The following is a 16,649-nucleotide window of genomic DNA, read 5'->3' as shown; positions in this document are numbered from 1 at the left end:
TACATGTTTCAAATGTGGGTCAGACTTGAGTATCGGCCAATAGCGCTTGAGTGTACCCATCATATAGTCCCACCCTGCATCATATGTGGCAATGCATCTAATCAGTTTTTTATCTTCTGATTGTACATTCTCATCAGTAAGGAGTGTGTCTCTGTCAGTCTTGATGGCTCTAGCGTATGCTCTACGTAGGACCCTATTCGGGTATCCCTTATCTTTAAAGGATTTCCTTAGATCCCAGGCTTTGATCTTAAAGTCATCTGTGGACGAACAGTTACGTCTCAATCGTAGGTATTGACCAATTTGAATACCAGCCTTGAGTGGTTGTGGATGGTAACTGGTCCAATTGAAGAGACTATTAGTAGCGGTTTGTTTCTTAAACAAGGTAGTTTGTACCGATCCTCACTCTTTAATTGTAATGGTAATGTCTAAGAAGTTAATTTGCTTTCCGCCTAGCTCACTGGTGAATCTCAAGTTGAAATTTAACAAAATCCTCAAAATCCTTAGTGGACCCTGTCCAAACAATTAGAACGTCATCGATGTACCTTTTCCAACATGATATTAGTTCCGAGTACTTCCGTAAATATGGCAAATTTTGGATATGGTTCTCCCAAGTTCCTAGGTAAAGATTAGCATAGGAAGGGGCACAGGAAGTACCCATGACTGTGCCTCTTATTTGTTGGCAAATGGTACCATTAAACAGAAATATATTTTTAGTCAGTACCATACTAAGTATATCTGAGACAAAATCAATATATGAATTAGGGGACTGGAGCTCTTGTTCCAAGATCGCCTTGATCTTATCAATGCCCTTTATGTTTGGTATAGAGCTATATATTGATTCCACATCCAGGCTGAAAAAAATCAATATCTGTTTCGTGTCCCTAATGTGTGATGGTAATTTTGATACAATAGGGGACAAGATTTTGTCTAAATATATACTTAAATTCTGAGTAAGGTTGCCACAGCCCGAAACAATTGGTCTACCTGACAGGCTATCTAAGGATTTGTGAACTTTAGGTAGACTATAAAATGTTGAAAGTACTGGTTGTTTGACCAGCATAAAGTCAAACTCATTTTTAGTAATGAGTTTATCTGTTAAGGCTTGGTTCAGCAAGGTCTTTATTTCAACAAAATATTGTGGATAGTCCCCCTGCTGGCAGATCCACAGCCAGCTATAGGGGGCCATGTGATCGCTCTTTGAGGCAGCCCTCCAGAAGAGGTTCGCGGCGGAGGTGAGGACATCTCTCCTCCTGGGGGCTTAAGCCGTTACGGCATTCTTTGCTGCCACAACGGCTTTAAAGCCTTTTAAAGCCGGGATGGCATAGAACGCCGTAACGGCGTTAAGGGGTTAAGCTGAAGTTGTTCAGGTGACTATAGTGGCCCTTTAAGTCCCCAATGCTCTTCAAAGAGGAGTTTTGGATTGGATATCGGTGGTAGAGGAAGCCGTTTTGGAGCATAAGAGGTTAACAGCCTGGAAAAAGGTAAGTCAATCTATATTTTCTTAAAATTTTTATTGCACTGAGGAGGGGGACATTAAAAAGATTAAGGAAAGGGCCACTATTGCGTTGGGAATACAGATTTGTATTCCCAACGCTATAGTGTTCCTTTTACACCAACTGGCTTCAGCCATTGTGCACGGTTTTCAAGTTGCAAAATGAAAAGGGGATGAAATCAGCATTTTCCTGATGAATGGTCATGGTTTTATTAAAGGCACATAGACTTGTATTATCCTTATTCTACTTTACCTCAACAGTAAATAAAAAATGTTCACAACAAAAAACATTAATAAGATAGATGACACCGTTCTTTGTTTGCCAATCAGTTTGCAACCGACTCCATAAGCTATGTCTTTCTTGCACATATATTCTGTACGCCTCACTGTTTGTGAAAATTCTATCTTCCAGCTAGTTCAAAACTCGGAATCATTATTTAATTCAGAACTAAAGTTGTCTAATAGACAGAGGTCTTATGACCAGAAAAACAGATCAAAGAAATTGAGTTATTTAATTCCACAACAGAAAAGAAAAAAATGATGACACACTGAAAAAACTATATAATGTCAATTATATGACCCATTTTACCTGTCAGAATATAAAACCAGATTGTGACAACATCGAATGCATGTATATTAATCAATCATGTTATAATTTAAAGAAAACATGAATCATACAGCTTTTAATCTAGGGAATGGTGAACTCCTTCAGATAAAAGAGGATAGCATAATACTCGCCTCCATGTATTTAATAAAATCACAAATTTCTGACGTGACTGTTAAATCCTATAATTCTATTATAAAACACAGTCTTATTTTATGCACGTTGAAAGCTTATTAATAACAGAAGAGAAATGCTCCACGGGATTAAAGTCGACTCCCTAGACAAGTGGTAGCAAACGTTTTTGAGTTTTAATGCTTAAATTGCAGCGCAAAGCCAACTATCTCACTATCTGAGCTAACTAACAGGGTTTTTTTTAGACAGGAAGAAAGAAAACACCATAAAAGCGATTTCAATGACACAAACAGTCATAATCAGTGCAGCATATTACGTTAGAGTGTGCCCCCCTGGTTACTATGCATTAACTGTATGTAACATTGGACTGCAGTTACGGCATTGTGAGTCAGCATGGCACCAGTTTTGGTCAGTGCTTCTGAAGCCCTAATGGAGGGAGTTGTCACCTAATGGATCAAAATACCACCAGAGCTAGGTCTATTAGCTCTGGTAAAGGTGAGTGTGTCTATACAGACACTTTTTCATTTTGTTTAAATTACAAAAGGTTCTGCACCATTGTGGTTTTTGCTTTTATTTTTAAAGGCCACAGTTTGGACATAACTAGTAACTGGAAGTATAAGTTAAGTTAAAAAAAATATATATATATATTTTAGTTTTCTCACATATAGGTTGTTTTTAAAGCGCTCCACTAAAACATTATCTGTTTGTCACTCTACAATAATTAATAGACCAGATGAAGATAGTCTAATGATTGTCTATGTTCCTATAACAACCTGTTCTTTAAAGATTCCATTTACAAATGTAATATTCCATTTACTTAACAGCTGCACCTGGCATGGAGATGCCAAAGCTAAATTAAAATATTCTATTCTGGCAGAAGGTCTTTAGGGACCAGATTGGGGTGACAGGTAGATGTTTTTTCTTTACAGAGTGGAAGATTAAGTTTTATTTCTGACTGCAGCCATAAATGTCACTGGACAGAAATTATTTTTAACTGGAAAAACTTGGTAAAAACTGATTTGATGCAAGTTCTTGTCATTTTAGAAATGTTGGTCTCAACTCCTACTGAACTATAGGAACATGTTCCAAAATCCAAAGTTCTTACTTTCGAGACTCTTTTTGGAGATCAGGAAGAGAAGAACCATCAGTGTGGCTGAAATTCAACATCGCATGAGATTTACTTTATTGGTGTGGCGGAACTATGAATTCTGCCTGGACACTCTTAACAATAATACAGCTGGACATACAAAGGACCAAATTGCTTGTGACATGTGAATTACTATTACCCAAGAATGGACTCAAATCACCGAACACCGGACCACCTTGGTGTGCAATTAAGTGACATTTTGCCTCCCAGCTCTATTTCAGCCGTTCGCATGGTTCAGCACGAATCCTTTGTGTTAAGCATAGGTGGCCACCATTTCGGGACTTTGCACGTGTTCGCGGCCATCTTACGCACGAACAGCGGTGTTTGCCAGCAATCGTCTGGAACTAAAAACGGATACGCAAACAGGCGAACACCGCTGAGACCTCCTGGATAACGTAGCTTCGTGCTGGAACTACCGAACGACCAGCCGTTCGGTAGAAAGACTACACCTTACATGGGGATTCCAGCGAACACCGAGATAGCTATGGATGGCAAGGGTTTCGTGGGGTTTTAATGCACGAACGGAGACCGACCGCAAGGCCAAAACTTGTGGAACTATTTTCGGCCAGAAAGTCTGTGCGGTCGGTCAAAACTTCAAAGATCCATAACTCCCGAACCCTTTAACCGAATGAGCTGGATTTTGGATATGTGGTTCCCCTGAACCAGGGCTATCTGGGCATGCCGGATTTAAAGATGTACCCCCTGTTTTTGGGGTACATCCAGAACTTGGGTAAAATTATGTGTGTGTTAATTATGTTAAATGTTTATCTGAGGGGAGGAGACGTGTTTTTTTTTACCATGTATGTGATTGGTTATTGTGATAATTATGTAGGTGTAGCCCTTCCCAGGGCCGTATTGCATAAAAGGAGACCCCTGTCAATAAATCTCAGTTCTTCTTGACCCTTCAAAACGTAGCCTCATCTCGTTCTTGGAAGGGGATTGTATTGGATTATTACCTTGCCTTTTTACAGCTGAACCTGACTCTCCCCCTGGATCTTGTAGATGGGATTATACCAGCTCTATTACTACACAGCAGCTTGTCAGGAAAAGGACGTCTCCAACGGCTGATACCCCCTTACTACCTGGGTAGCCGTTACAATTGGGCCCAGAATTTTAATCCCAAATGCACTGCTATCTCAGCAAAGGTGGTCTTGAGTTTCGTGCTCTTTTCATGAAGCAATGGGTAGTCAACTGTTTACCAGCAGAAGATCTCTCCAAACCCTTGTGGCCCACTCAAATCACTAACATATGTGAATAGTTTGATATGCCTCCACTTGTTTAAATAAAGAAGTCAGAAACAGCACTACAGAAATTATAAGGGCTAATTTGAAGTCAAAATCCTGTTTCAACAACCAAATAGTCTTGAGTTTCTATATATTCTGGCATGATTTTCTGGTTCCCAGTGCCCACGTCCCCTCAATAAGAGTAAAGTTATTTCCAAAACTCCTTTGACTAACCAAAGTCACTGCATACTATCCACACCACAAGTTGTAGTCCATTTGTTTGAATCAATTTGTGTCGATTCTCTACTGAATCCTTGAGGAGTAGCAGGAAAAATGGGATTGACCTCAGAGCATCTACTGACATCCCCAAGAGCTGGATAAATCATGGTTGGTTAGTTTAAAATGTAATGAGATTTTAAATTGCCTTTTGTCTCTGAACCAGTTGGAATGCTCATGCCAACAATGAGAAAAGTAGGAACATGGAATAGTGATTCTTTGACCAGTCCTGTAAGAAGGTGTTCAATTCCATTTCCATAGAGCTGGTCTCTACCCAAAGAAAAGTGCAAATTCTGTAATACAAACAAGTCTATCTCCATTTTGAATTTTTGTAGAGACCTTTCTAAGTTCCATTTCTCAGGTATTACTGGTTCCAATCTGCAGATGTATTGGCGAAACCTCATAAATAATTTCCTCAACCAAAAAATTCTGAGGTGGTTGAAAACAGTAAAGGCAAGGACCTATTGTACACCAATGGCTAGTGAGAACCCTCCCCATGAATAGTATAATACCGCCCACCCGCTGTCCATCATGGGCAGGGGCATGGGGTGACCTATGTCCCCATCCATTATTTTTGTCACTTATCCCCCACCCAATGCTCAGGAGTTATTTCACAGGCTCCATCCCCACATGAGATTTGGATGTGAAAGCAACTATTTTAATCCAGACATGGATTGCATCTGGGAGATTATTGCAGATTTGATCAGGAGGACCTAATTTCTACCATTATTTGGCTTTGGTAAAAATCTCCACTTTTGGTATATGTTAAGTGGTTGGAATTTCAGTCATTTTCACCTGATTTTGTCCATCTGGACAAAATCTTGTGTTTAGCAAATAATCCAGAATAATCCTTATATTTTATGAAGGAAATTAGACAAAAATCATAACTGCTTATATATTCTAATGTATTTTTTTCAAACAATACACTTATTGATTGTGTATTGGATCCCATGGACCAGAAATTATCTGTCCCTGTTCTAAATCTGTTTTCTTCTATAGGTAGGAATTCTGGACATCCTATTTTGACATCAAGAGAAGGTTGTATCTCATAAACTTAGAAAAACCTAGCACTTCATGTAAATTAGTCAATTTTTGGAGTGGTGTACATGTACATGCACCATGTAGAACGTGCTTGTCGCTCATGTGCATGAATTACATTTCTCTATTATTTCGAGACTCTGTGTAATGTAATAAGATCCAGACTCTTGAGGGGTTACATAATTGCTTATAATTTTTTCCTTAATGAAAGTGGGGAGCTTATTACTTAATATCTAAGCAGGAATCTATCAGAGAGGTAAAAGTTACTTGATATCACCCATGCATACATAATTTATATTTATGAATAATGCTATGGACTGTGTATTATGATTATTCATTTATTGCCTGTTATTATATCCCCCATCCCCCGAGCCCCCAAACCTAATTTTCTGTGTTGTCTATACGGATATCTCTGTATTTGTATCTTAAGTTTGAAAGCTATTTCTATTTGTTCTTGTTATGCCAATGGGATTTTTTTGTAGTTTTTTTTGTTATGCCAATGGGATTTTTTTTTTTTAGTTTTTTTTGTTATGCCAATGGGATATTTTTTTTTAAGGTTTTTTTCTGAGAAAATGACACATACTATTGAAAACTGATTATCTTTATCTATCTAAAAAATGGCTTGATATCCATACTGGAAATGGTTGATCACTACTATCTGAATAGGAAGTGTTCTTCACAAACAATTGTTAGCTTAAAAAAAATTGAAAAAGCACAATTACTTGTCACTATTTGGAATACAAATATAATCTGCTATAGGGTAACACATTGCTGGGAAACCATTGTTATTTATACAATGCGAAACAGATTTTCTGTGGAGCCTCCAGTTTAATTGTTTGACTGCAATCAAGAAAATGTCTTTGCAATCAGAAATCAATAACATTGCCTACAAGTTGTTTTTAGTTCTACAGATTTTAAGACTCTATTCTAGAACAAACACAGATCTAAGGAATTAATTTTCAGTTTGTTACATCATAATAATCACAAACACTCTAATCTTCCTATTTATGCAATTAATTGCTAAACTCATGGCGATAATCATATTAGGTGGCATGATTAATTTCTCAGGCATTGAGCCTACTTTGCAGAAAAGCTCCTTAAACCTTTAAATAGTCACAGTGTAGACTAATTGCTTGTCACAGTAAGGTACAGATACCCGCCTTTCACTCCTTTTGGCAATGTTAGGAATTATTGTGGGATTTGGCCGTTTATCATATTAAACCTCATTGTGCCATTCATGATATAGTTAAAAATGTAATTTATTTAAAAGTGTTTTCCAGGGAGAACCTTGTTTCCAGGATTCCTTCCATTAAACTGAATGATCAGTAATACAATTTTTGTTGTTGTTAGACTACAGGTCACATCATGTACAACCATATTATAGATGTGAAACAGTGGTGTGCCACTTTTGATTCTCTTTCTTCGTAAATGAGTCATTAATTGGACATCCGTGCTTGAAATTCTGTGGCTGAAAAGATGTGGTTTATAAAATGCAATTGATAATCTGAGGTTTCCTTTCTATAGTCGATAATCTGTGACTTTCTACCTGAAGTATGGAATAAGGAGTACTTGGGACTCGATTTATTAGAGGCTAACATTAAAAATATCTAGTCCCAGGTTAAAAGTTAGGCAAAAATGACATTTACTAGTGTTCATAAACTCCTATAGAGATGCATAGAATAGGTGACGTCGATTTCTGTTTATAAGATACACTAAGCAATAAATGCTCTAGAATCCCATGGACATGTTATTAAGCATATAATATAGTCTCTCCTCCTTCCACTGGACTGTATGATCAAGGGGAATAAAAATGTTTTAATGTGAAGGCACAGAAGACCACTGTGAAAGAGCTCCTGTACTCCGACCGAGTACCCTGTACTGTACTCTGTCCGAATATCCTGGAATGCTTCAGAGCCCAGTCGCTGAGGCTTGACTGAGGTCCCTCTGGAACTTTTCCACCCGACCAGGCTGCAGCTCTCTTTTCAGGCTCTCTATTCCGCTGCAGCCCTTCTTCCCGCAGGTATCTACCTCTTTCTGCAATGTGATTCCTATTGCCTTTACAAAGGCACTTGCGGCTCTCAGGCCTAGCTCTCTTGAGTTATCCCAGGGCAAGAGAGATCGTTAAGCCAGCCAACAGGCCCAAAGACTTTGTTACTGGGATCTCTAAAACTCCACACAGGACATGGAGTTCGAAAAGGAACTGACATGCAATACTTTATTTTACTAATATATTACTTAATTTGAGAGAATGTGAGGGACAATAACACCAGGGACTGATGGTTAATAAGGGGACCTCGCAACTAGACATGTGCAATTAGTTTCATCCTATATCAAATTTCAGACAAATTTGGTGGAATTCAGCTATTTTGAATTTCCAAATTTCAAACCAAAATGAACCAAATTATTGGCATGTCTATTAAGCAACTGAAGCAGCAAAATGAAAATTAAAATGATTATTTTTTTCTTAATTTTAGCTTTCCGCTGTTTAGTAGATAGCTCCCTAATTTGGCATCCTTCTCTGAAATTGACTCAATCCCAGGTAAGGATACCAAATTATGGAGCAATCTACTAAATAGCTGAAAGGTCAAATTTACGAAAAAAAAAAAAAAAAAAAAAACTTTTTATAATCCTAACCTTTCAGGCAGCTGTTTTGTAGATAGCTCCACAATTTGGTACTCTTATGTAGGATTACCATTTTTAAGGATACCAAATTAGGGAGCTGTTGGCTAAACAGTGTCATAATTTGGCATACCTTGGAATAAGTGGAAATAAGGCAAATTTTGTTTTCTAATATTTAAGAATTTCATTTCATACCAAATCAATAATTTCAAAATTGCGATATCAATTTAATATTGTTAAATAATCTTTCCAAGTGATTTAATATTTTTGGATAATGTTTTAAAATAATTTTTTCAACATATTAAAATAGAAAAAATATATATATCATTTATTAAAAAAACTATATCAACATCAAAATTGAAAAATGTTAGAACATTTTAATATGTTTTATAATATTAAATAATTTTAACAGTTAATCCAAAAATATAAATTAATTTAAAAAGCTTACCCAACAATGTTATGTTGAACCAAAATTTGAAAATTAACAAATTTAAACAATACAAACAGAAACAAAAATGTTTTCGCCTGGCACGTCTCTACAAGCAACCATTGTTTCTTTGTTTTCTTTAATTATTTATTTGTTTGTTTATTTAACTATATGTCTGCTGGCTGCGTGCTGATAAATAGAAACAGCCAATACTTCCTTCTTGTTAGTGCAATACAATGTAGCAGTGTTGGAAACATAACTAAACACATCATTTCCATGTTGTCGGAACATCCAAAGGCTTATTCAGCAGTTACGAATTGAATGTCGGTTCCAGTTGTTTTTATGTTTATTTCTGCAGTGCAATTTGTTGGTGCCTTGTACGAGGCCAATACGAGCAGAATGAGTCATGAATTAGTTTCTGGAGAACATGCAGAGAACTTTGTGGTCTGGCAAAGCCACCGTGTGACACAAGCCACTAATCCATTCGCAATCTTGAGCAGCTGAGTGTTAATTCTGGCAACGTCAGCTCAGAAAGGATTTTACAGCCTACAAAAAAAAAAGCAAAATAACTGCAAACAAGCTGTTAATTTCAATTTTAAACACAACTGATTAACCACAGGCAGAGCGTAGCAAGCAACACGATCTTGCAAACCGTGACATTTGGCTTCATGGAGATACCTGTTCTGTGCAGAAAAACAACAAAGGATCTTTAATTTAATTGACTAGAAAATATTTAACCTAATTTTCTAGAAAAATCTGCAATTTAGAGGTTTCTGGAACAGGGAGAAATTGATTGAATAGTCTCAAAAGAAGATCCTTTAGTGCATATGGGTCTAGCTGGTGCATATAGTTTGTCAGGTTGCTTGACATCTCATCTCACTGCTTTGCATAATACATTATTACTCTGTCAATATATTGTAAATAGCCTCTTTGTTTGAGCATGTCATCTCCATACTTACATGTCTTACTGTAATATGTGCTTTAATACAGGCTCACTCATTGCCAACTACTTGTCTGGAATCTATATTTTTACAGAAAGTCAAGTGGGATCGGAGCAAGGAAAAGCTTAAAGGATCTTAACATGTATAGCTTGTAGGAAAGGCGAGACAAGGGGGATATGATAGAAACATTTAAATACATAAAGGGAATCAACACAGTAAAGGAGGAGACTACATTTAACCCCTTAGTGACCAGACTGCTTTTCAATTTTTTTTACCGTTTGGGACTAGGGCTGTTTTTACATTTCTGCGGTGTTTGTGTTTAGCTGTAATTTATCTCTTCATACATTTGCTGTACCCACACATATTATATACCATATTTCTCGATATTAAATAGTCTTTCTAAAGCTAAAGCTATTTTCATCATATCATATAATTTACTATAAAAACAATTCTAAAATATGATTAAAAATTTTTAAAAAGCACACTTTTTCTAACTTTGACCCCTAAAATCTGTTACGCATCTACAACCGCCAAAAAACACCAGTGCTATATAGTTTCAAAATTTTGTCCTGAGTTTAGGAACACCCAATGTTAACATGTACTTAGCTTTTTTAGGAAAGTTATAGGGCTATAAGTACAAGTAGCACTTTGATATTTCCAAACCATTTTTTTTTCAAAATGAAGTTACATTTACCTCGTTTCCACTGAGCGGTTCGGTTCGGTACAGTTCGCTATTTTGGGTGTTTCCATTATGAAAGTGGTCCATACAAGCGAACCGTACCGATCCATTCAGGGTCCTGCTTCAGATGTAGGGCCATAAGAAATGGAACGGTTCGGTTAGGGCGGACCTACTATACAATCCATTGATTGGTAGACAGGAAGAGCATTTTTTCTAAACCCTGCATGGCCCTGAAAGGTCTGACTTGCAGTGGAAATGCTCAACAGAATGGGCTGGTCCATTCTAAACCTTCCAAACTGTACCGACCCGAACCGATCCGCTCAGTGGAAACGAGGCAATTGTAACACTGATATATAACCCTTCACATGTATATATTTTCTAAAAGAAGACAACTTAATGTATTAAACTTTGGGTATTTTGACTCTTTTCATGCAACCAATTTACTACCAATCTATGCTAAATTAAATATAATAATAATAATTGGTGATTTGTTTTACACACATAGCAATTTAAGAATACATGTACTGAGAACTTTAAGGGCTATTCCCAAAGAACACCCCAATACATGTTCAGCAATATCTCCTGAGTACAGTGATACCACCCATCTATGGGTGTGTCGGGTTCTCTGGGGGCTAATATACCTTATTTGGAGGGTGCGCATTCCAATTTTCAAACTTGGAATTTTCACAGCTGGTCATCATGCACCCATGTCGTATTTTGGACATTTTTGAAGCCGGTTAATGTAATTTGCCCCCATCAAACCGTATATATTTTTTAAAAGTAGACAACCCAGGGTATTCAATATGGGGTATGTCCAGACTTTTTTTAGTAGCCACTTAGTCACAAATACTGGCCAAAGTTAGCATTTATATTTGTTTGGGTGTTAAAAATGCAAAAAACAATTATGAACACTAAATTTGGCCAGTGTTTGTGACTAAGTAGCTACTAAAAAAGACTGAACATACCCCATTTGCAATACCTTGGGTTTGTCTTGTTTTGCAAATGGTATGCCATCATGGGGGTAATTCTCATTCCTGGGCTACCATATGCTCTCAAAGGCAACATAACCAATCTGGCAATTTTTTATTTTTTTTTTAAATTCTTTATTTTCAGCGCATAATGTGAAATTTACACAAAAAAAGGTGTTGTAACGGATACAGTAAAGTAAAGTATCGATATTGTAAACTTGGTATAACAAAATAACAGCGAGAAACATTATGCACATTTTTTGCTTTAAGAGGGCTGTTGGGTTGTAGCGGTATGTAGTCATGTGTAAGTGGGTGTGAGTTCATCACTGTTTAGTTGCCGTCACCACCAATGTTGCCTGGTTTGTGGTACCTGGTAGTGGGTGTCATGTTTAGGGGCTTTATGCTCAGAATACGTCAATGTCCTCTGTTTGGAGGAAGTTCTAGGATAAGCTCCCTGAGTCGTTAGGCTATTAGTGTGTGTCTATGGTATTTCCTAGTAGGTATGCATTGCGTGGTGGCTCGCTAGGTCCTGACTATTTGCGTGTGGTCTAGTTGCCAGGTTCAGGCCCCATCTCAGAAGGTGACTGCTATGGTGCATCTATGGGCGTCAATTACGGGGTGTATTATGGTGGTCATCAGTCCTATATAGCTATATCGTAGGTAAGGTGGGTCGCTGGCTGAGTGGTGTTTTTAAGGTCGGGTGCAGGCCCCTTTGTACATAGTTCCCCTATGACCCTGGGGATGGGGGGGGGTGGGAGGGGAAGGAGGGTGGTAATAGAGCTCCGGAGTGTGTGTCCTCTTATAACGGTTGTGGGTAAGACAATTTAACTAATGTAATGGGGCAAACTGTAAATCTTAAAAAGTCTCAGTGTCCCTCAACCGGGGTTGATGAGAGATGTTCTTGAGTCAGGTCGTGGCTTCGTGTGGTCCTCTGGGTTCTGATGTCGCTCGGTTTCCTGTTGGTCTCTGCTCGAGGCTTGAGGTTCCGTTCATGTCTTGTTTCTTTAGCCCCAATGTTGCTAGTAGCGCCGGTCCCTCCGCTGGATCCGTGACTTTGTAGTGTTTTCCCTCCTTAGTTACCCACAGAGTCTTCGGTGTCGCCCACCTGTAGGTGATGCCTGCTACTTGAAGGGTGGATGTGATTGGTTTCAGCGTTTTACGCCAAAGGAGTGTTTCCCTGCTTAGGTCCTGGAATAAGGAGAGTTGACAAGTCTCGAACGTGTAGGGGGTCTTCCCTTGAAATGCCGCCATTATTCCCAGTTTATCAGTCATGGTGCAGCAGCGCAGTATGAGGTCTCGGGACGCTGACTCTGGCGCCCGTGGTGACTTTGCTATCCTGTATATGCCATCAAACATAAACTGTCTGGCCCCTTTGGACGGTAGGACCGTTGCCACTAGGCGCCTGATGAAATGGGGCAACTCTTCTAGTGGGATATTCTCTGGAACCCCCCGTATTTTTACGTTTTTCCTCCTGCCTCTGTCGTCCAAAATATTAAGTTGTCTGGCCATCGAGGTTTGTGTTGCCTTTAGGCTCAGCACTGTGTCCCCTAGTGTTTGGAGGTCCTGTTTCAGGTCTGCCAGGCCTGATTCAGTGGCTTGTGTGCGTGCAGTTACTGACTGCACCTCTGTGGTGAGTACTGCAAGGTCATCTTCCCACATTTGTTTTAGGTTTTTCTGCAGGCCGGCTAGCATTTCCTGGATGTCGCTTTTGGAGGCCGGTGTGTGGTCCCCCACCCTCTGCAGAGCCCGCAGGGGGTCAGTTTTGGGAAGGAGTGCGTCTGGGGGGTCGCCCGCCCTCAGCCGTGCTTCTGGTGGTTGAGTGATGGAGGGGGAGATGTCAGTGTGCTCTCCCTCCATTGATGAGGTTGGAGAGGGCCCTCGGGGCGTTTGATTAAGTGATGTGGCAGGGGATTGCAGCATTTGGCTGATGTCTCGCTGCACTCTAGGGTTAGGTGCAGGTTGCTTTTGTGACCTTCGCCCCATTGTACTTGCCTCTGTCTGGGCGTAGTATTCCGGCGTGTACCGCGGGTCCAGTCCCCAGGCGAGCTCTGTCGGCTGTCCGCCCGTGAGGTAGGCCTTGGGGCCTCGTTTTCGGGTTTTTCTGCCCGGGGTGGAAAAGAAGGGCATCTGTGGAATCCGTAGGAGTCACTGAGGCCGACCCACTAGTCGGATGCCGTGTGCGATGCAGGATGCCGTTGATTTTTAAAAGATTAAGAGGATTTCGCTCCGGAGCTCTGGAAGATGGCGGCTGCTTCGTTCCGGCTCCGAGCTCCGCCCCCCAATCTGGCAAATTTAAATGTGAAAAAACTGCTGTATATTTTACCCTGTAACTTTCAAAAACAATATTAAACCTGTACATGAGGGGTACTGTTATACTCGGGAAACTTCGCTGAATACAAATATTAGTGTTTTAAAACAGTAAAATGTATCACAACAATGATATCATCAGAGAAACTGTAATTTGTGTGTGAAAAATGCAACAAAGGTGACTTTCACTGACAATATCATCGCTGTGATATGTTTTAAAGTTTTGAAATACTAATATTTGTGTTCTATGAAGTCTACCGAGTAAAACAATACCCCCTATGTACAGGTTTTAGGGTGTCTTGGAAAGTTACAGGGCTAAATACAGTGCTAGAAAATTACATTCTCTGAACTTTCAGGGTTGTCAGGAAGGTCCCCCAAATTGCAATCAATCAAATTACTTAATTATGGAAAAATATTACATAAATATGCACAAAGAATTAAAATATATATACTTATTTATATATTTAAAGTCTACGTGTATATTTATGAAATTATTTATTTAATTATGTATATGGACATATGTATATTTCAAATTATTTGTATTTATTTATATATACATATATATATATATATATATATATATATATATATATATTTATATCAAAATACAGTTAGAATAAAATTATATATATATATATATATATATATATATTTACATTTATTTTATTATTTTTAAATGTTTAAATTTATTTGTAATTAATTATTATTTTTTATAATAATATATATACACTATATAAAGTTAGTATATATATTATATATATAAATATAGTAAAAATGAAAATCCAGCGCACTCACTTATCTACTAAACAGTTATTTTAGTGATGAACAATGTTGTTAGTTTTATTAAAAACACCTAATCTAGGTAAAAAATAATGGTGGCTTGGTTACATTATTTGATCATACATTGCATAAGCCTGCCACAGCGCCAATGTACCCAATCTTTGGCAGGTCCTACTCTGTCTGCTAAATGAGCTACTCACTTGGGGAAATCCTTCCATCTCAAGTTCTCTGCAGTACAAGGCTTAAATAGGGTCCTGAGATGAGGCACCTGTAAAAGGGAGGGGTGCAAAACCAAGGAGCTGGCTAGACTCCTTAATATATATATATATAGGAGAAAACAAGGGTTTGGCTGCACTCACCTAAACATACTTAAATGGGGTGCTGCTGGGAGCCAATAAGTACAGTAAAAATGAAAATCCAGCATACTCACTTATCTACTAAACAGTTATTTTAGTGCTAAACAATTTTGTTTTATTAAAAACACCTAATCTAGGCAAAAAATAATGGGGGGTATTATATATATATACACACGTGTGTAATTATACTCTAAGTGTATTTTTATCTTAATATATGTATATATTAATAATAAAATACACTTAGTATGACATTATACATAATATATATATATATATATATATATATATATATAAAGATATCCCAAGTAATGGTCCGCACTCTCGTTCTCCTTTTAAAACATAGCTTTTATTGTTCACATAAAAGAACAAACAATGATGCCTTAAAGTGTCGACGTTTTAGTCCCAAATCGGGACTTTCCTCAGGACAGCATGTCCGACAGTGAAAGGGGGTATTGCACGATGCCTCGACATCGAGGCATCGCTGCAATACCATTAGAGCGTCTGGAAGCGATAATGATCGATTCCAGTGCTCTAATTAGCTGCGGACGTACGTCCGGTGGTCCTTAAGGGACCGAGGTCACGATGGGGTTAAAAGAAGAAAACGTACCATAACAAGAGGACATAGTCTTAAATTAGAGGGGCAAAGGTTTAAAAATAATATCAGGAAGTATTACTTTTCTGAGAGGGTAGTGGATGCGTGGAATAGCCTTCCAGCTGAAGTGGAAGAGGTTAACACAGTGAAGGAGTTTAAGCATGTTTGGGATAGGCATAAGGCTATCTTAGCTATAAGTTAAAGCCAGGGACTAATGAAAGTATTTAGAAAATTGGGCAGACTACATGGGTCGAATGGTTCTTATCTGCCATCATATTCTATATTTCTATGCATCTGAGTGTATGGCTAAATAATATGCTGCATTGTTAACACCTTCACATTGATGGGGTTTCCACAATGTCCTGCTGGTTGGTTGAGCAGGACACCATAAAACCACAACAAGGTGACTCTAGTTAGCACCTAACATAGCAACGGGAAAGTGGCTTCAGGAATCTATTTCTTAAATTCCAGGTGAATAGTGAACTGTGTACTGTAACTGCAGAGTAGACTTGTGCATTTAGTTTCAAATTAATTGCAATTTGTCAGTTACTGAACTCACAAAGCATATGGACAACAGTGAAATAACAATTTACAAAAAATAAAAGGAAAACGAAATAAATACTTATGTTCAATAGTCGTGAATCTTGTAAATAATCCGAAAAATATAACAATATATACATATCATAATACTGTATATATGTAAAATGATGTATAACAGAGGTAATGGGTCACTCACGATATATAGAGCCTAGAATAGCAGGCTCTAATTGTAATCACTTGTGAAAAATCAGCTTTTTCAGGCTATACACACGGTCTTCTTGTAGTATCAGATGTCCTCTCCCCAGTGTGAAAAAAGATAGATGCCAAACCAGGATAGATGAGGTACAAAGAATATTTACTCCAATAAAAACAGTATACAATAAAAGATCCGCGGTAAAAACAACAATAAAGTTTCTATCCCTGGTTTTTGTTCTAGTCTGTCAGTCCGACCTGTCAATATATCACTACAATACTTCAACCTGACCATATTAAATCCCACAATGAACTGCCCACTGAAGCTGCCATACA

This window comes from Pelobates fuscus, chromosome 6 (genome assembly GCF_036172605.1).
Source record: "Pelobates fuscus isolate aPelFus1 chromosome 6, aPelFus1.pri, whole genome shotgun sequence".
Lineage (NCBI taxonomy): Eukaryota > Metazoa > Chordata > Amphibia > Anura > Pelobatidae > Pelobates > Pelobates fuscus.
The sequence above is the reverse complement of the archived record's forward strand: the minus strand, read 5'-3'. Positions refer to the sequence as shown.